Below are 21,513 nucleotides of genomic sequence, written 5' to 3'. Positions count from 1 at the left end.
AGAACTTCCCAAATTGTCCTGAGAGTGTGAAAGAATGCTGAGGTGATAGAATTGATTAGACTTTCAAAAGACAGTTTGTGTCAAACAAGACCCGCAGATTCCTTTATTTCTTAACCTGGGTTGGAAGAGTGCCCAGGGCTTGCCCCCACCAGGCAGGAGACCAGAAAGAGACATCATTGCTGAAAAGGAACACCTCCGTTTCTCCTGAGTTCAACTTGGGGCAGTTGCTGTTCTTCCAATTGCCTCCTTCCAGCATGCAGTTGTGAAATCTGGTTGAAGTATCGTTAGGATTGCTGGACACTGAGACTACAATTTGTGTCATCAGCATTTGATACTTTTGACAGTTATAGTTAAGTGTTGTGTTTTATTTAAAATTTTGGTGCAGTTCGAATCTGCAAGAAATGTATCCCCCAATTAATTTTTTTTAAACGTCACTCACTTTAGCTCTTTCATGGAAAATTTCACATAGATCCATAAAGTGGGTGTTAGACCTGACGTCCTTGGTGTAGTATTCACCCAGACGTATTGCCTGTTTTTGCTCAATTCATTTTGGTTGGCATTAGGTCTCTGTGAGCTTTACACCTACCAAACGGTGGTAAAATTGGCCTACACTTTATTGGTACATTTAATTTACATGTAAGTCCCTATTATATGGTTGTATATGTACTCAAGGCATGTAAATTAAATGCTTTTAGGGGGTACAGCACTCATTTTACCACCTAGCATTTTAAAACAGATCTCAGACTGCCACTGTAGCCAGTATTGAATTTTTAAACTGCCATTTCATCCTGGCAAAACAAATGTTTTGGTCCAAGATGGTGACCGGATAGACCACCAGTCCCAGGGTGCACTGCCAAGTGAAAAGGGCCTGTCAGCCCTTTAAACTTCAGCAACATTTCTTCTTTGGTAAACAAATCGTTTGCCAGGTCTAAACCTTCCTTTTTATTAATACATATAAGTCACCCCTATGGTGGGGCTTTAAGAGTCATTTGGTGGGTACATGGTATTTAAAGCGTCGGAAATGTGCGCTTACGTGATTACATGTCCTGATAGGGAGAAACTACTAAAGTTGATTTTTACTGCAGTAAGGCTATTTTTCCCACAGGCTAACATTGGGCTACTTTATTACACCTAATAAGTGATAACTTCAGGTTGGGACCAGATAGAGATATGCAGTTTACATTTCAATGAATTGTAATTTAAAACTCTCTTTTATTTTAAAGTCGGATTTAAGTTAGAATTTTGAAAATGGCACTTATAGAAAGTTCGCCTTTTTATATCTAAACCAAATGTGCTTTTCTGACAGTGTCCACGGTCAGATGACTGTGAGTGGCTCTCCTGTGGTGTTTTGTGTATTCCTTTCAAACCAGGAGACAAAATGGTCTTGAGGGCAGGGTGTTCCTCTCCTGAGCAGGATTTCCTAGCGAGGTGTACTCTGCTTTCCTGAGCTTCAAAGGGGTAGTCCCTCTTCCTGACTTTTAAGGACTGCCTGCTCTGCCATTGACAAATGCAGCTCACACCTACACCTCCCTAAATAGTTTTATCCTAGACAGTTTGGAGCCAAACTTAGAAAAGGTATAAGGTTAGACAAAGGGTGCTTGACTTACTACAGGCTGGCAATGGGGATAAAAGTGGCACCTTTAGAATCTCTCATCAGCCACTCCTGGACCTGTGGAAGATCAGAAGGACTGTCCTGCTGTCCGAAGAATAAAGATTGCACATGCTTGCCTTGAACCAAGGGTCAGTTGGCTGACCAATTACCCTAGAGGAACACAACAAACTTCCAGAGGCAACCCTTCATCTGCCCAGTAGACCAGCAGCAACTGGACATGCCTGAGACCTGCTTCTGGCCTCTGCTGGAATGAGTGCTAAGCAGAGCTGGCCCCCAGGTCCTTGACCCATTGCTGGCATCAAAGAGTACTCCTGAAGAAAAATTCGAGATACAGAACTTTTAGGCTCCCTGTGACAGAGAAGTGGCCTCTTTGCACTGAGAAATAACTACCCACAACAACCACTAAAGCAAAGCCCCAGTTGGATCTTCACTTCACGCAGACAGCAGACGTCTGCAATGACTGGCTGTTCGTGCTTCAGCAACTGTTGTCTGAAATACCTGACCTACTCCTTGCACCAATCAACTCCTTGTGGCCCACATCCACAGCAGCTCCTTCTGCTGCATCTTTTGAGGGGTAAACCTGTTCCCTGTCTCCAACCTGCACTCCATCGCAGTTGGCCTAAACTGGTGACTTTACCCTGGTCCAGCACGACCAGGTAATGCATAGTGTCACTTTATGCTTTTGGTTCTATTTTCACCTAAAACGTGAAAAAAAATTTTTTCTGGTTCTATTGATTAAATTTGTGTTGTTTTGATGTCATATTTATTAAAATGTACTCTATTTTTCTAAACTGGGTTGGGTTTGGATTTGTCTTGCATTCTGTTGTCACTTTATTAATGTTTGAGTGCTGCATAAATACTTTACACATTGCCTCTTAGTACAGTGAGCAGATTTTGTAAACCAAAAACCGGGTCAGTCCATATACATAGAAGTAGGACTATAATTGTTCAGTATTATCTCTGTTTACGAAATTAATTTTTGATAAGGACAATTAATTATTTCTGTATTCTAGTACTTGTAGTCTTGATACAATAAAGGTAAAAACAGAGCTGCAAGAGGCACAAGTGATTTATATACCAAGACTGACAAAAATACAAATTGGCCTGCTCCGGAAGATCTTCAAATGGATCCCTACCGAGTCCCAGAGAACGGTCCCCCAAGCGCTAATCGGCAGCAAACTCACTACGGCAACGCGCTCTACGCTGGCACCACCCAAAAACTCCAAGAGAAATTGCAGCACATTCAGAACGTCTCTGCCAGATTTATCTTGTACATCCCCCACCGAAGCCACCTGAGAGAATTCTACTGGAGCTCGATCGACAAAAGAATCACCTTCAAGATTCTCATACACGCTTACAAAGCCCTCCACAACACCAGACCCGAATACCTCAACCACTGCCTCTCCTTCTACACACCGACCAGACATCTCCGTTCTGCCCACCTGACCCTGGCCACCATCCCAGGAATCTGCAAGACCTCGGCTGGAGGAATATCCTTCTCCGACCTGGCAGCAAAGACCTGGAACTCCCTACCTCTGCATCTCAGGCAATCACTGTCTGCTAGTACTGGGGGTCTCTAATTGCAGAGGAAGGTACCACTGTCCAAATAGGGACCCTTGCTTCTAGTCAGGGTAAGAAGGATACACTCTTTAGATAACCCCTTGGCACGAGCAGTCAGGCTTATCAAAGGCAATGTGCAAAGTATTTGTTCCAACACTCTCAGTAACACAGTGAAAACACCACAAACTGACTCCACAACAGTTTAGAAAAATAAAGGTATTTAATCTAAACTACACAAGATCAAAACAACAAAAATCCAACATACACAGTTCAAGATATGGTTTTTAAAGAGTTCTTAGTGGTTGCATCAAAAATAATCCACAGTTACGTCACGTTTTAGCCAACAGTACCTTTAGATGCGACAAAAGTCCCAAGTGAAAGCTGTAGCGTTGAAAAGCAAGCAATGCATCACTCCTGAGACCCTGGGGAGGCGATGCAACAACCCCGCTGGAAGTAGCGGGCATGTTGCGGTGACTCCGGTCTGTATGGGGAGGGATGCGATACCTTGCGTGGATTCCGGTGCACAGGTTTCGGTGGAAGCGGCTCGCAAAAGGTATGATGCTACGATCTTCGGGGCGGCGATGATCTCCGGTGCGGCGACGATGGGAGGCCCAGCGGCTATCTTCTCCTCTCGCTGCCCCTCGATGCGATGGCTCTGCGACGACTCTCGCAGCGACTTTTTGCAGTCTGCAAGCAAGCGGTGCGACTATCTTACCCAGTGACAACAGGCTCTGCGACGATACTTGCAGCGATGGTAATCTTCCCGCACCGGACTGGTGCGTCCCGCAAACGAAGGATGCGATGACTCTGGCAGCGGCAACAGGCGCTGCGACGATCTCGGCCTTCGTAGCGGTGGGAATTTCATCACACTGACGGGGATGCGCTCCGCAAGCGAGCGGTGCGATAAAACTTGCAGAAAGTCTTGAAAATCTTGGTTTCCAGCTTCTCAATACAGGTACAACTTCTTGAGGCACCGCAACTGGCCCAAGCACTCTAGGAAGGACAGAACTCTCTCAGCAGAGTTCAGGGAAGCCTGGGTGAAGTTCTTTTGTTCCTGGGACTTCTTAACAGGGAGCCAGCTCTTCTTCAGGCCCTTGGAGATTCCTTCAAGCAAGGGGACACGACACAAAGCAAAGTCCTTCCCCTCTCCTTGGCAGCAAAGCAACTGCAGGTCAGTCCAGCAAAGCAACAGCAGGATAGTCTTTCTTCTTCAGTCTTCCAGCTTTCTCCTTGGCAGATGTTCCTTCTTGATTCCAGGAAGATCTAATTTTCTGTAGTCAAGGGTCCTGTACTTATACCCCTAAAAGTCATTGTTCCCTTTGTGCAGAAGGGCTCTGAGCCCGGTCTGCACCAGTTCTGGGTGTTCCTTGAGCATTTTGTTTTTCTGGTCTCTCCTTTCCTTTCAGAGAAGGGCAGGGTCGTCAGCCGCCCAGCAGGAGGTGGACCCAGCATTGTGGAAGGCAGGCACAGCCCTTTTCAGGACCAGGTGCTACCCCTTCCCACCACTCTAGATGCAGATTGAGCTATTTAGCCCAGGGATGGCCCACTCAGCCTCTGGGAGCCACCCAGCCCCTGTCACTCACAAACCAGACAGTCAATTCACAAACAGGCCAAGGCACACAGAAAGGTCAGGCAAGAGAAGAGCAACTTTCTAAAAGTGCTTTTCTCAAACACAGGATTTAAAAACAACCTTTCCTCAAAGATGTGTTATTAAATTCTGAGTTCAGGGATACCAGACTTTTATGTCCTACCTTGCTCCTAAGGAAAGATATGCTGGGATCCACTGTAGCCAGCATTCCCCATGATAGCCTCTGGGCAAGGTAGCCTTACAATAGTGAAAAACGAAAATGGCTGTTATTCACTACCAGCGCATGTCACCTGCACTAGTACCTGCTCTACCTTCCACATACACTACACCCTGCCCAAGGGGGTACCTTGGGCCTTCCATAGGGGTGACCAATGTGCACAGAAATTGAAGGGTTAGGCCTGGCAGTGGGGGCACTGACCAGGAGGACATGGCAGTTCACAGACTGCACACAGGCACTGCGGTGGCAGGCCTGAGACACCATTTTAGGGCTACTCATGTGGGTGACACAATCAGTGCTGCAGGCCCACTAGTAGCATTTGTTACCACCAGCCCTGGCACACTCAGTGCACTTTACTAGGGACTTCTTGGTGACGCAAATATGCCAATCATTGATAACCAATTACCATCATAATTTACACACGGAGCACTTGCACTTTGACACTGATCAGCAGTGTTAAAATGCCCAAAGCATCTAAACCAGCAAAAACGAAATCCAGCACAGCATAAAAAATACAGGAGATAGAGGCAAAAAGACAGGGAAAACCACGCCAAGGATGCCAGGTCTAACACTGTCATTGCCTCAATTCAAGAAGGACCTCAAGATCTGTCTCATAGACTGATCTGCAGAACACCCACTTCCCCCAGCGCCTTAAGGCCCTCATGGTTGACTAATTGTGCTCTATAAAAACTCAATTGATATAATGTGGAGAAATGTGCAAGGATTCATAAAAAAATGTCTTTGCAATAGTGTGGAACCAAAAATAAAACATACAAGTCCTCATTTTTAAAACATGAGATAACATTGAATTTGTGTAAATTACTCACAATTAAAACAAAAGTAGTGCAAACACCGTTCACACTAAAAAGCCCCTCCTTCAGTTCTAGATGTTGTGATGAAACTAAAGGGATAGCTCACATGCTTGGGTTCAACTGAGGCTTGTTTCAGATTCTGATGTGCCCCTCTTTATATCCCGCTATGCTGTTTCACTGGCACACTGCAGCACAGCAGGAGTGTCTTTAAAAAAAAGTAAACCATTATCCTTCATTCCTGTGAGAAAGTAAAAGGAGAGGGACGTAGGAAATGTGAGCCTGTTCATTAATTTACATCTAATGTGCATGCTGACACGTTCCTCTACCCCAAACCAGAACATTTGTCAGTGTTAATTAAAACTGTTGGATCGCCGGGACAACCCAATTTCTTACTGGGGGGGCAAAAAAAAGGGGGCCTCAAAACATCGATTTTTCATGTTAATTCCCATAGGAAAATGTGCTTTCCAAAATAGAAAAATCGATCTGAAGGAATTCGATCAAATTTGTTAGAAAGTTGGAACTTTACTCAGGAAGTGTGCTTTCCATTGTTTGGTGGACGAAGGATTTAATCTTTTGGAAAAGTTAAGGGATATCTGGACCGTTATGTACCCCAGGAATCCTGCAGGAATCCTGCGTACTGAAAATGAACATAATAAAAGTAGTTCAATCATACTTGCTGAGGGGGGCCTTTTCTTCTGTCAGCCAATGGGGTAATGCAATACCTGGGATGGCACTGCAGATACTTTGGTGAGACGGTTCTTCAAGCGTTTTTGAAAAGAAGGTAGAAGCCATTATGATGATTGAGGTCTTGGCTGCATAGTTGCAGAAGGTATGCATTTATGTATGTATAGGTGTGGTTTTCATTTTATAGGCGCCTTCAAGTCTTTTACATCTTGCATGTCTTCAACTCCAGACCAGCGATGCCCTGCCTACTGGTTTAGCAGTGTTTGTAGCATAATTCAATAGAGAGAATACAATTATGCAAAAATAGACGCCTGTGGATGTTATGTTATTTTTTATTTGTTAAGCGCACATACGCCCGAGGGCTTCTTGGCGCTGGAGAGAGTCAAACATAACAGTATATAAAAGACACAGGTTGCTACTTACAGTAAACCTGAGAAAAAAGAAGAGTTTTAAATGTCTTCCTAAAGGTAAGGAGGTCCCTGCTGTGTCGCAAAGTCAGGGGGAGTGAATTCCACAGCGAGGCAGCTAAAAATTGAAAACTGCTGCCTCCCTGCCGTTTCCTTTTAAAACGGGGGACCTCAAGTAGGTCTTTGTGGGCAGATCTCAGGCAGCGTGAAGGTTGATATCTACGCAGCAGTTGTCTAAGAAACATGGGACCCTTGCCCTCCAAAGCCTTAAACACAATGCAACCCACCTTAAACATTACTCTCTGCTCCACAGGCAGCCAGTGCAAGGTCTGCAGTCCATGTCTAATCGATTCCCACTTCGGGACTTTACAGATAAGTCTCGCTGCTTGATTTTGCAGATATTGCAATCTTTTCAACTGGCCAACAGGAGCCCCCAAATAGAAGCCAAACCTGTGAGGAGATGTGCTATTTTCTTGATCTTCCTCAGTTGGAAAAACCCCGTAGAGACCACTGTTCCAACTTGGGTTTCCAAGGAGAGATCCTGACTGAGAGTCACTCCCAAACTTTTAGTTGTGCGGGATTTTTTAGGAGGCGAGCCCATGTCCGATGGCCAAAAACAAGGGTTCCAACTGACCTCACTCTTCCCAGGTAGAATGAGCTCCGTTTTTCCCGGGTTTAGCTTAAGGTGGTTTAAGGACATCCACCTTTGAATAAAAGACATGGTTGCTCGAAAATCCTCAGCCGCATTGTCTGAGTTTAAAACAAAGACCAACTGCAGATCGTCGGCGTAGTTGTAAACCTCAACATTAAACTGTTGTAAGGAAAACAAAAGAGGCCGCATATACAAATTAAATAATAAGGGGGACAAAGAGGATCCTTGGGGAACCACACAGAAGGAAATATTTTTAGGAGCTGTAAAAGAACCCAGACGAACCGACTGAGTGCGTTCAGAAATAAAGGACCTGATCCAGGCCAGAGCCGAGTCTCGAAGTCCAGCCTGTTCGACACGGTTGACCAAGATGGTATAGTCAACCGTGTCGAACGCGGCGGACAGATCTAATAGCACCAAGGCCTGGTGCAGGTCCCCGTCAGCATTAGACCTCAAGGTGTTCTGAACGGCCAATATCACTGCCTCGGTAGAATGACCAGGCCGGAAACCTGCCTGGTTAGATTGTAAATAACCAGAGGTTTCCACAAAGCTTGATAGACAATTGGTCACATGGGCCTCCAATATTTTGGATAGGTAAGGCAGTAACGATATTGGTCTATAGTTTGAGAGGTCTGAAGAGTCAATGCCAGGTTTCTTTTTCAAAGGGATCAGCAAAGCCTGTTTGAAACTGTCCGGAACAATCCCTGACTTCAGGGAGTTATTAAGCAGAGGAAGCAGGCTGTCAGGGATTGCCCGACCAATCTCCCTCATTATATGAGGAGGACAGACATCCTGAGGAGATCCAGATTTAACTCTGGTAAGCAAGTCTGGAAGGATCTGGTCTGTAATTAAAGGGAAAGAATGCAAAGTAAGAGGATTAAAAAAGGTGTCATCTATCGGCATGCAGACTGGAAGCCTGGATAGGGTATCCTTGATCAATACTATTTTGTCATAGAAATAATCATTCAAGGAATTGCAGAGACATTGTGAAGGGACAACTGGGGGAGAAGTCCTTTCATCATTGCACAGCTCAGTCACAATCCTGAATATTTCTTTCGACTTATTAGTCGCATTGAGTATTTTAGAGGAGAAATAATCAGTCTTGTGAATGTGCAGTGTCTTTTGGTAGGCTTTACGAATTAAACAGTACGCAATCTTTGCTTGAGGGCAGTAATTAGTACGCCAAATCCTCTCATGTTGCCTCACTTCAAGTTTTAGTTTCCTCAACTCCGGTGTGTACCACTTATGTGCGGCCGCACCGCGAGAGTTATCGAAGCGGGTGAGGGGAACAGATGCATTGATGGCCGAGTTAAGCCATTCTTGAAGCCTACAATCGGCGATTTCCACTTCCAGGCTCTGTTCTGGCAAGGTAGATTTTAACAAGTTTAAAAAAGTTGAAATGTCCAAAGAGGACCATTTCCGGGTCAGACTGGTAGCCTTCAATTTAAATTGAGGAGCTTTCGCAATGCAAAAAGAGAAACTAATAATAAAATGATCAGACCAACTGCATGGTTTAATATCAATAAAATCAATAGGTAAGTTCAATGACCAAATTTGATCGAGACTATGACCCTTTTGATGAGTTTGAGTGTCTATATGTTGTATTAAGTTCAGGTCACTCAAAAGATCCTTCATTTCAGCTGCTTGGGGGTCTAATAGTATATCATCAAACCAGAGATTAAGATCCCCGATCAAAAGTAGTTTAGAATTATTAGTAGTCTGCATGGCCAGTTGCTCAGCAAAAGTAGCAGGAAACATAGCCATATTTTGGGGCGGGCGGTATAGCAAAACCACCACAAGAGTCCCATTAGCAGTGTCTAGTTTAGTTTAGTTTAGTGGATCCAGAAAGAAAATGTAATTTGATATTCTGCAAGCGTTTGTGAAAACAAAGCAACAAAGGATACTCGACTTGATCATGCCAGGAAGAAATTAGGGAATAATTGGATGTAATAAAAGATGGATATCAATGATAAAAATGTAGTATTCCTACTTGGAATGTTCTCATAGAATTGTTATGTTACATTGTGGGTTGAACGTTCTGTATCTGGGAGTTGGGACTTTTGAGTTGGACGTCCTATGTTTGTGGTTGTATAAGCTGTTTCTCCTGCAATAAACTACTCTTATCTGGAAATCCTGTCTACTGGATTATATCATAATTTGGCGACGATCGGGAAATATGGAGAAGAACTCATTTCAGGAAGTAATCTATTTTGTTTTTTACTTCTCTGAACTTTGGAGACAGCGTTCACGCATTTCAAAAGGTATTTCTTTATCTTTGTCTATATTGATTGCACCAGCTGGAGTTTTGAAGTATGTGCCCTGATTGCACCAGCGGCAGATTATCAATTTTTCTTTTTAAAGAATATTCTTTAAGCCAATTTGTACCTTTGTGTACATAGTGTGCGGATTTCTGAAATTTATCGTGTGAAAGTATTTCCGCTACTTATGAGTAAAGTAATTGGTCCTGTTTCGTAAAGAAAGTATTTTTGGCTCGTGTTTTGGAGATCGTAAAGTTACTGTGAAGTCATTTTCATACCATTGCATTATCGGAAGTTAGACGCATCTTTGAAACACTGACCTTGGTTCCATGACAAGTTTAGAACGTCTTCTCTCATTGTGTGTGAGCTCCGAACTCCTTCGCCATCGGAACTTTGTATGATGCGGTAAGATCGCGTCTCTACGCTATGCTAAGGTCAAAGTGTGACGCTTTACGTCAGGCAGCCATTTTGATCTCAACTTTCACCGTGTTTAGTTCACAACGATCTGGCTGACATCTCGACTGGACGCTTCACGCCAGGCAGCTATTTTTGATCTTAACTTTCATTGTGTTTAGTTCACAACGAACTGACTGGCATCTCGACTGGACATTAAGGGTATTACGGATTAATATTCTATACGCAAAACACTACGGTGACTACGTTTATTTTTTTATTATTATTATTTTGTGCGTTCTTTGTCACTGGTGGGCTTCACAGTTGTCTAAATCCATAACATCTTTGTAATTATCTCGCAATATTGTTTAAAATGTCAAATAATATTGTTTCTCCGGCACATTTTCTTCCTGTAGCTGGTGATCCCAAAATGGAATGGGATCTGTGGTACCCAACATTCTTAGCTTACGTAGATGTAGTAGAAGAGGATGGATGTTCTCCCAAAAGGAAATTAGCGCTTTTAAAAAACTGTTTAGGTGGTGCAGGTCTTAAAGAGTTAGAAAATGTACCTCCTATTGAAGGTGCTGGTGATTTTAATGTATTTGAGGTGGTTGTCAAACAAATGAGTACTAGGTTTGGCAGAAAAATTAACACTGTGATGGAAAGGTTTAAATGTTATTCTCGTGCACAAAAAGAGGACGAATCTATTGAAAACTACGTAGCTGTATTACGCACTCTTGCCGGCTCTTGTGCTTTTGAAACAATACATTTTGAACAAGTATTAAGGGATCAAATAATGATGAAGACCAAGAGCAAAAAGATTCAAGAACGTTTATGGATGGGGACAGAATCTACTCTTAATGCTGTATTAAACATCGCAAAGGGGATTGAACAATCTGAACTATTCGTTAGTGAAATTAGAGGCCAAGATGTTAGGAACAAAGTAATAATTCCTGAGGTTGCAATAGTGAAGGAAGTTCATAATCAAAAAAGTTTCCTTTTGTTCAAACAAAAAAAGAGAATTTAGGAAGAGATAACAAGTTCATGGGTAAGAAAACTCAAGTGATCTGTTACAGGTGTGGAGGAAATGATCACGTGGGAAATTACAGGGGTTGCCCAGCATGGAATGAAATATGTATAAAATGCAAGAAGCCAGGTCATTTTAGTAAAATGTGTATGTCTCCACAAAAAGTAAATGTATTAACTTATTCTGAGTATGAAAATCCTGAAGAAATTCAGGAGATCAACAGTTTATTGTGTGTAGGTGATACTAGGTGTAACGGTTTTCCTAGTGACAAAATTTCGATAAATGGAGTAGAAATTTCTATGCTCATAGATTCATGTGTCTCGTATAGTATAACAGGCAGAAATATTTTTAAGAAATACTGGAATTCAACAAATTTATTACCACCGGATGTGCAACCAGGTGGATATTCGGGTCAGAAAATCGATCTTGATGGTTTTATGTGTGCTGACATTAGATTTAAAGACAGGAACATAAAAGGTAAGGTTTACATTGCAGCTAAAGGTGCATCTATCCTTGGTTGGCCACACCAACACGAATTAGGCACCAAGTTGGATCCCAATGCTTCTCCACCAGTATACATAGTAACCCCAGAGGATGATGCGTTTACTGTCCAAATAAAAAATACATTTCCAACCATTTTTACAGATAATTTGGGAGAATTTGTAAATTTTAAACATAAAATTATTCTTAAGGAAGGTGCAACTCCTGTTCGACATAGAGTCAGGAATGTACCTTTGGTATACCGGGACAAACTGAAAGTAATTTTGTCAGATTTAGTAACTAAGGGAATTATAGAACCTACTGAATCATCTCCCTGGGTTTCTCCAGTGGTTTTATCCCTTAAAAGCAATGGTGAGTTTCGTTTATGTGTGGATCTCCGCAGTTTGAATAAAGAGATCTGGGTCTATAGGCATCCTTTAACCCATATCCACGAGCTAATTTCTACACTCTCAGGTGCTTGTGTCTTTTCCACCATTGACTTGGCCAGTGCTTATCACAAAGTTGTACTACATGAGGAATCTAAGTTCCTCACTACCTTTATAACACCAGAGGGTATGTTCCAATTTCGACGCATGCCATTCGGCTTGGCTAGTGCGGCGTCAGTCTTTCAGAGACTTAGGAAAGAGGTCCTGGATGGTTGTGACAATGCCATTGCCTTCCAGGATGACATTTGAATTTTGGGGAGGAATTTTGAAGATCATGACAAGAATTTAGATAAAGTGTTAAAGTCTGTACAAGAAAAGGGTCTGACTTTGAAATGTTCAAAATGTAAGTTCAGACAGAGTAAAGTAGAATATCTGGGGCATGAGATTGCTGCTCAAGGTATTAAACCTAAGTTTAATCACATTCAGAGCATAGTTAAGGCACCTGCACCAACTAGCAAGGAACAACTTGTATCATTTTTGGGGCTTACCGAATTTTATAGCAAATTTGTGCAAGACTATTCTTCAAAAGTTCATTCACTAAGGTTGTTGTTAAAAAAAATATCAAATTTGTTTGGAACAATGAGCAACAGTTTGCTTTTGAATCACTGAAAAAGGAAATTGCTAACGCTCTTTTTTTAAGACCTTTTGAATTGGGTAAAGAATGCATAGTATGTGTGGATGCGAGTAATGTTACTTTAGGTTCTGTGCTAATGCAAAAGAACATGGGTGAAGAGTTTGTAGTTTCCTATGCATCCAGAACTCTTTGTGGTGCAGAATGTAACTATTCTACCATTGAGAAGGAATTATTAGCATGCACTTGGGCTGTTGAACATTTTAGGCAATTTCTTGGGGCACGAAATTTCGTTTACGAACTGACCATAAGCATTTGATTAACATGTTAGCGGCTGGTGGCGGTAGAATGTTGACGGCACGTTTGGCACGCTTGGCTGCAAAACTGCAAGAATTCCAGTGTGTCGTTGAATATGTGCCTGGCCGCCTAAATGTACATGCGGATTGCATGTCTAGATTGCCCTCAGTTGACTCATGTGAGATCGCTAATATTTGCCCTGATTTTAATATAGCGTTCACGATTGACGATGTTAATGGTGGAAATTGCAATATGCTGTCTAGTGTTATTTCTGAAACAGAATGGAGGGAGGCTATGTGCAGAGATGAAAGCTTATCCAATGTAGTGAACTTTATGCAACAAGGGTAGCCTGAGGAAAGGAAACTATCTGGTGATGTTTTGTCCTTTTGTAAAGTGAAGGAAGAACTCATGTTTGATCATGGTTTCATAACTAGAGGAGATAAGATAGTTCCCCCCTTGTGAGTTGAGGAAAAAGATAATTTCTATGGCTCATGAAGGTCACATAGGAATGTCAAGCACTAAACGACGTATTCATGAATTTTATTGGTGGCCTAGTATTGATAGAATGGTGGACAAATGGGCCAGTTCATGTTCTCCTTGTGCTAATAGTGACAAATCCATTAAGCCGTTAGCAGGGAAAATCGATTTTTCTCCTATTGAGTTTACTACAAGTCCTTGGAAGAGACTAGGGATTGACATTATTGGTCCTCTTGATTTATCAAATAATAAGGTTGTTTTTGTCTTAGTTTTGATTGATTATTTCTCGAAATGAAACGAGTTGAAAGTGGTTGATAAGATTGGTTCAACTCAAGTTGTTGAATTTCTGGACGAAATATTTTGTAGAGAGGGCATTCCTGCTGAGTTAGTGTCTGACAATGGTCCACAGTTTATTAGCAACGAGTTTACTTCTTTTCTTGATAGGTGTGGGATAGTACACAAGAGAGTGTCTAATTACAATCCCCAGGCTAATGGTCAAACGGAACGCTTTAATAGGGTTATTAAAGAGTCTATTCAACTGGCTGTCAAAAGTAATTTATACTGGAGGAAAGCACTCCGTGCTTCTTTATTGTCATACCGTACTTCTCCTAACTCGGTTACGGGTGTTTCCATTTAATGCTGTTATGGACAAATTCTGTACCTTCTATAATGGTGTTACAAGCCACGCAGTTGCCACACTTGCGATGGCCTTCTATCCGTTTTAAATTCCATTGCGATAATAAAGCGCTCTTTTGTTTGGGTAAAGAAATGTCTGCACGCACTATTTGCTGACCAATGCTTTGGTTCTTTTTCATAGCGAACAGTGGTCTCGGAAAAAGCACATTCAAGGTTCTCAAGGAGGTGCCAATTTTTCAGTATGATTTGTCTATGCTTGTTTGTGTCCGGACTGAATGTTGACACACATACTAATCTCTCCAAGATTTTTTTCTCTTTTACTTGAAGGAGGGTCTCTCGAGGTGAAAACCTAGCTCTTTTAGTAGAATGTCTTAGCAGCCTTTTTGGATAGCCTCTTTTGGTCATTTCATTACAGAAGAATGCAGCATGTTCTTCAAAGTCTGATTTCTGGGTGCAGTTTCTCCTAATCCTTAATAGCTGCCCATAGGGAAGATTCTCTTTCAGGTTTCTGGGGTGCACGCTCTTATGGTGCAGAATGGTGTTTTTGTATGTAAATGTAAATGTAAATGTAGTTGAGCTTATATAGCGCACAGCTACCCGCAGTGGGTTTCCCGGCGCTTGCTTAGGGAACCCTTCCTGGTATTCCCCTGTGAGATAGCAGGGTATCCACAAGGTGAAAGTCAGGCATCCCGCCACGAGGGGCCGTTGTGGAGATTAAGCAAGCTATTGCCCAGAGTCGCAGAGTGTGAACCCGTGAGTCGAGGAGGCACCGGGGCGAGAATTATCGAGTCCGTGGAATTTTTAGCCCAAGACCCTGCCGAGGCGGGGAATTGAACCCTGGTCCAGGACCGATCTCAGCTTCCAGGTCTGCTGCCTCTAACCCCTGAGCCACACTTCTCCACTGTGTCTTTTCTGTAGAGGGATGTTGTCAATTGGTTCTCAAAGGGGATGAGCTCAACATCTAAGAATGTCATCTTAGTTTTGCTAGATTGAACTGAGAACTTTATGTCTTCGTGTCTGGCATTTAGCCATTCGTGGAACAACTTTAACTCTTCCTGGCTCCCCTGCCACAGGAGCCAGATGTCATCAATATATTGTAACCATTGTTATATTTTACCTCTAGAAGAGTTGTTGTTTTCAATAAACCTTTTTTCATGGGAGAGCTTTTAATAAAATAGATTTGCTTGAATTTTCGAATGTCCTAAAACAATACATCACAGATTTATTGGGCATACTGAATGAGGATGTCACAAAACATGATAACTAGATCAGAAATGCTACCGAAGAAGTGACTCCTGCTCTTTGGAGTAGAGTACACAGAAATGAGCCTTCCAGTCCATGGTTCTCAGCTGCCCCCAAAATAGAGAGAACAAGATGGAAGGCACTAGAACATAAATGGAGAAAGACTTATAACTCAGCTGGTACAGAGACTTTCAAACTAGCACAAAAGGTATACAATGCAGCTGTAATCAAAGCTAAACAAGCCTACTTCGAGGAGTGCATTGGAAAGGCAGGAAACAGATCAAAAGAGATTTTCTCCATAGTCAAGAGTTTCATGACCCCGTCAGCTTGAGTTTAATCAGAGGCAGCCTCGGTCGACTTGTGTGAAAAGCTGGTGAGCTTTTTTACTAACAAGATCTCAAGCATTCAAGCCAGCCTAGTAGTAGGACAGTTACCAGAGATTGACTCCAGGATTATACAGCATACAAGGAAGACCTCACAGCTAGGACAAAGTTGAGCATCTTTGAAACAATCCCGTTGGACTGGCTCTTAAAGCCATCAAATTGGGTACCCCTACAGACCCGTGCCCCCCCTAAGGGTTTGTCTTGGGACGGATACCATCAATACGGTAGCTAACTGGATTTTAAATACATAAATAAGGACAGCTACACTTCCTAGTGCATGGAAACAGGCGATGAGCCTGCCAGAAGCGGACCCTGCTATCTTGGCCAACTACAGGTCTATCTCCTTGCTACCAGCTTTATCTAAATTCTAGAGAAGCAGGTGAATATACAGCTGTCAAAGTCCTTGGAAGTAAACAAGTTACTTCACCCAAGTAGACGATGTGGACTGGCGCAATGCCCTTATGGCCCCCAGAATAGTTACTGTCTCTGCCAAACTTAAGCTGATCCAGTTATACTACCTACATGCTGCATACCTCACCCCCTTGCCCCAGCATCGAGCGGGGTTGCACCCCGATGCGTTGTGCATGCGATGTGGGCATGTCCCGGCCGACTTCCTCCATATGGTTTGGTCGTGCCCCCGCTTGGGGCTGTTCTGCAGTTCCATCGAGGTAGAGCTAACGGAGGTGCTGGGCTGGGAATGTTCCCCATGACCCACGGCACTCCTTGCTGGGAATCACTGATGGGTTAGATAGGTCTAGGGCTGATAAGTTGTTTTACAGCACAGCTATGATGGTGGTCGAGCGGGACATTGCGGTGGCCTGGATAAGTCCTGATCCTCCCACCCTGGAGAGGTGGCGAAGAGGGGTGGACTGGTGTGTGGCCCAAGAGAAAGCCCAGTATACAGCGAAGGGGCGTGCCAAGAAATATCGGAGAGTGTGGGGGGAAATGCTGGGCGCAGTGGAATGTCCCGATTGACCGGATTCCAGCTTTTACTAGGGTTTTTTAAGGGGATTGTGATTGGGGGGTACAGCAATGATGTGAATAAACTTATATCTGTGATTCTCGTGCTCTGGCTGATTTGTTCTTTCTATGTTTCTAAAATGAATAAAATTTGCTTATCAAAAAAAAAGGACCCTCAAGCCTGATTGACTTGGGTGAAGTAATAGGGACGCCAAGGGCTCCATCACCAGGGCGAAAAGCAAGGGGAAAAGGGGACATCCCTGCCTAGTGCTCCTGGTGATGGGAAAGGCCTCCGATAGTACCCCGTTGTCCAGGACACGCGCTCTTGGGCGGGCATAGAGGACTCGGACCAGGGAACAAAAACGGGGCGCAAACCCCATCTCGGCCAATACGCCCTGTAAATATTCCCAGTCCACGGAATCAAAGGCTTTTTCAAAATCTATAGACAGGTGCGCCAAGTAAGGGGTTATCAGGTGCCGGTGTGCCAGGGCCGATTGCAATCTTCGGACACAGTGGTGGTTCCCCCGCTGCGGCATGAGTCCGCATTGATCTGGGTGCACCAATGAGGCCAAATAGGGTTTCAGCCGTCGAGCCAGAATGGTGGCATAGAGTTTGATTTCGGTGTTAAGTAAGGATATGGGGGGGTATTCAGCACAAGATCCGGAGGGAGGCTGGGATTTCGGGATAACCACAATGGTGGCGATGACCGTTTCCGGCGGAAACGATCCTTGGACTACAGCTTCCTTAAACAAGTTTGCTGGGTGGGGGACCAGGGTGCCTCGATAGGCCGCATATTACTGCGGCAGGCCATCTGGACCTGGGGTCTTACCTGGGCGGACCAGGTTGATCGCTTCCTCAATCTCTTTCAGGGAGATGGAACGTTCTAGGTCCTTCTGAGCCGCCTGCTCCAACGTAGGGAGACGCACTCCACCCTGGTCAAGGAGAGCAGCGACGGTCAGCCCGGGGGTCTGAGCCGTGTATAATCGCAGATAATACTCAGCAAAAGTATTTGCCATTGCCATTGGAGCACGGTGCCCCACTCCAGCTGTGTCGACCACTTCCGGAATGACACGGTTCGCCCTGGGGTACGTAGCCAGCCTGTGCAGTCACGTTCTTGTCATCCCAGCCGCAGACACTTGCCACCGAGGACCGCCAAAGGAGCTTGGCCGCATCCAAGGATAATTGCTTGATGTTGCCCCGAATAAGGGCCAGTTGTCGAGCCTGAGAGGCGTCCTCCGGCATGGATAAAAGCTACTCCAAATGAAGCGCCTGCGCTTCCTTGGCAGTAATTTCCTGCAACTGCGCCTGCCTCTGGATCTTAAGTTGCCGCTATGCGAAACCCCTAACGGTTGCATTCCCCGCCTCCCACAGGGTACCCGGGGATACCACGACCCCTCATTGGTGTCGAAGTAGCGGTTAAGCTCCTTCCCAATCTCTTTCCAAAAGTTTTTATCTTGAAGGAACCATGCATTCACCCTCCATGTTTGGCGGGCCACAGGGGGGGGAGCCCCAGAACCAAGAAGTACCGGGAGTGGTTGGATATGCCCCGAGGGAGGATACGGACATTAACTATCAGCGAACAGTCAAGCGTGGGGACAAAGATAGCGTCTATGCGGGCTTGGGTGTGATGGCCACAGAAGTATGCGTGAATTGGACAGTACGCGGGTGCTTAGTGCGCAACGCATCACAAAGCCCCAGGAACTCAGACCATTTCCGCAAGAGCTTTGCATTGGCCACCCTGGCCGCAGAGGTGGAACCTGATGTGTCCAAGGCTGAGGCTAAGACTGCATTAAAGTCACCGGCAATGATCATGTTGCCTGCGGGCGTGTCGTGTAGCAAGGAAGCTGTGCATGTCAAGGTGGTCACAAGCAAGGAAGGAGGGGCATACACCGACATGAGAGTGAGGGATGTACCAGACAGTGACCCACTAACCATCACAAATGAACCATGGGGGTCATGCATCACTTGAGAAAGAACAAAGGGCAGTGAGCGGCGTAGGAGGGTTGACACCCCACGTGAGCCCCTGGAGAAGCCGGAGTGCCATACCCTGTCATAGCCATACCAAGCCAGGAAGGGGCAGCAGTTACCCAAAAGGTGCGTTTCTTGGAGCATGAGGACATCTATGTGGAGACGCTGCGCATATCTTAAAACCGCTGTACGTTTGTGGCGGTCCAGCAGACTGTTGAAATTCCACGACAAGACGTGGAGGGATCCCGCAGGGGAGGTGTTATCTGTCATGGTAGAGTGCTCTTGGTGTAGGCGGAGTGCATGGCTTTGAGTGTACAGTCGCTCATACGGTGGTGTATGTGACTACATACCATGGGGACATACCCGCCCCTCCCACCAGTGAGTTGTGGCATTCCGTGATGGCTGACAACAACAAACAATACACAATAGAACAACAAATCGGACAAAATCGTCCCAAACATACCCCTCACCACCTCCCCCCACCCTACACTTCAGGAACAGAAGCTTCTGTCGCCCCCCAATCAACAACACCCAGTACGCCGGGCAAACAACCAAACTAAAACGCCTGGGAATAGGGAAGTGTGGAGGACCCCGCCTCATGAGCGAATGCTTAATGACAAAGATCAACGGGAGTTTAGGAACAGATCAGGAGCCCCGTGCCGGGCAGAGAACGGCTCAAACAGGATCCCTCAGCAGCATCGGGCTTCGGGAGAGGTCTATGTCCGGAAGGTCAATCACAGAGGGCCGGGACGCCTCAACTCCGTCAGCCTGCTGGCCAGATGAACCAGAGCGCCTCCCACTCGCTGCTCCCTCCTCAACCTGGGTGGACTGTCATGTGTGACCCGGCGGGGAGTCCGAACGGGCCCGCCTCTGATCATGGCACCTACGGGAGTGGTTACGGGGAGGTAGAGGAGCGGAGGGGACGGACCGACCTAGCCCACCTCTCACCTCTCCCCCATTCACGGCACGACCATCGACCCGCATAGGACGCTCCTCCGTAGCCCAGGTCCACGCCTCCGCTGGATTGTCGAAGAACAGAGCCTTGTTCTCAAATATCACCCTCAGGCAAGCCGGGAAGAGGAGACGATACTTCAACTTTTGCTTGACCTCTCCAAAGGAGCGCCTACGGCCCTGAACCTCGCGGGTGTAATCAGGAAAGATCATAATGGTGCAGGTTTCGTGTAGGAACCATTGTTTCTTGCGGGCTTCAGCTAGGATGATGTCACGGTCTTTGAAATTAAGGACCCGCATTATAATCTGCGAGGAGGAACGCCCGGCAGTGGCTTAGGGGCCAGGGACCGATGGGCCCACTCAATCGCGAACCACGGGGACAGGGCTCTCTCGGGTACTCATGATCTCAACCACCACTCCAGGAAGTCCACCGCTCGACCCTGTTCCGCTCCTTCTGGAAAGCCCACCAGGCTGAGGTTGTTTCGTCTAGACCGGTTTTCAGCATCTTCTGTCCGGCGGTGCAATTCCTCAGTATGCGTCTGAAGACGCGCCACCTGCCCCTTGAGTTGCTGCACGTCATCCTCCACTGAGGAGATCCTAGATTCAGTCTCTTTAATCCGGGCGTTTGTGTTGCAGAGGTCCTGCCTAATGAGGGTCATGTCCACCCTTACTTCGGCAGGTCTGGGATGTGTGGCTGGCTTGGAGGATAGCGGCCAGTTAGGCAGACGTAGGAACCTCCAGCCCCACCACCCCCCTCTTATCCACCCCTCTGGGGTGGTGAAGCAGTCCATTTTGGTCTGGGTGGTGGGGACCTTCGCGGATCTGTCCGTTCTGCTCATGCTCTGAGCCCAGGGAGGACCAGGCGCCCACTGACCCTCAGGCCAGGCCCCACTCCGGACCTCGCCTAGTGCCCACCTGACGAGTGGTAGCTCCGGGGGTGTTATGATAAATGCCACTGGTGTGCACCCCTGTGTGACGTCCGGTCAGGTCAGATCGCCTCAGCCAAAAATCGTATGTAGTGCGTCAGGAGTGTGGGAGAGGTGAGGAGACGGGGTGCCCGCTAGGAAGCCGCAATGACCAGGGCCCCCTCACAGCCGCCTGCCGCCTGACCGATAGCCAAATCCTCCACCCAAACCCGGCGCCTCGGCACCCCACTCCTTACCTCCACCCCAGGCCAAGGAGCTCATCGTAGGCCTGCCACGGACCGCCGGCGGGGCTCCGCAGTGGCAGTACCTGCTCCACGCCCAGCAGGACGGACAGGGAATGAGGAGTCTTCAGCACGTGGTCACCACAGGCTCAGTAAGTCCAGGGATGCCGCACAGACCTTGGCGTCACACTTCCAACAGGCCTCACCGCAGGCTGGGCCCACAATGTACAAGGAGCCCAGGGGCCCCCAACCATGCAAGGACCCCGGAGCAATTGGCCGCTAGCTCCCGCGCAGGCTGGGTCCAATGGGTGACAAGGGTGGCAATATCAACAGTCAGGGAACAAACGGCAGTGGCAGCACAACCCCTGCCTGAAGGAGAGCCAAGAGGGCCCCAAGGATGAACAGTGACCAGGGCCAGAGGTGACCCATCCGGGGGCCGCAGGTGCAGAGTTATGATGGCCTGGGGGGCCAAAAGAAAGAAGGACTGGGTGGTGGATAACCCTCGCAGCACTAACCCACCCAAGTGGCCCAGCTCAGGTTCCCCCGTGAGTAGGGCGCGCTTGCACAAAATGGCGTTCCTCCTGAGCAGAAGGCAGCCACGAACCGGAGAGAGCGTTAGTTCCCGCACTCCATGACAGCAACAGAAATGTAGGCTTTGGGAGCACGCTGCCGGCCGCAGCATGTTCACGCTCCAATTCCATTGAGGAGGAGAGAGGCCCCCGTCCCCCGCTGCTCGGTGCTGCAGCTG

Source organism: Lissotriton helveticus, chromosome 7 (genome assembly GCF_964261635.1).
Source record: "Lissotriton helveticus chromosome 7, aLisHel1.1, whole genome shotgun sequence".
Classification (NCBI taxonomy): Eukaryota; Metazoa; Chordata; class Amphibia; order Caudata; family Salamandridae; genus Lissotriton; species Lissotriton helveticus.
This window is presented reverse-complemented; position numbering follows the sequence as displayed.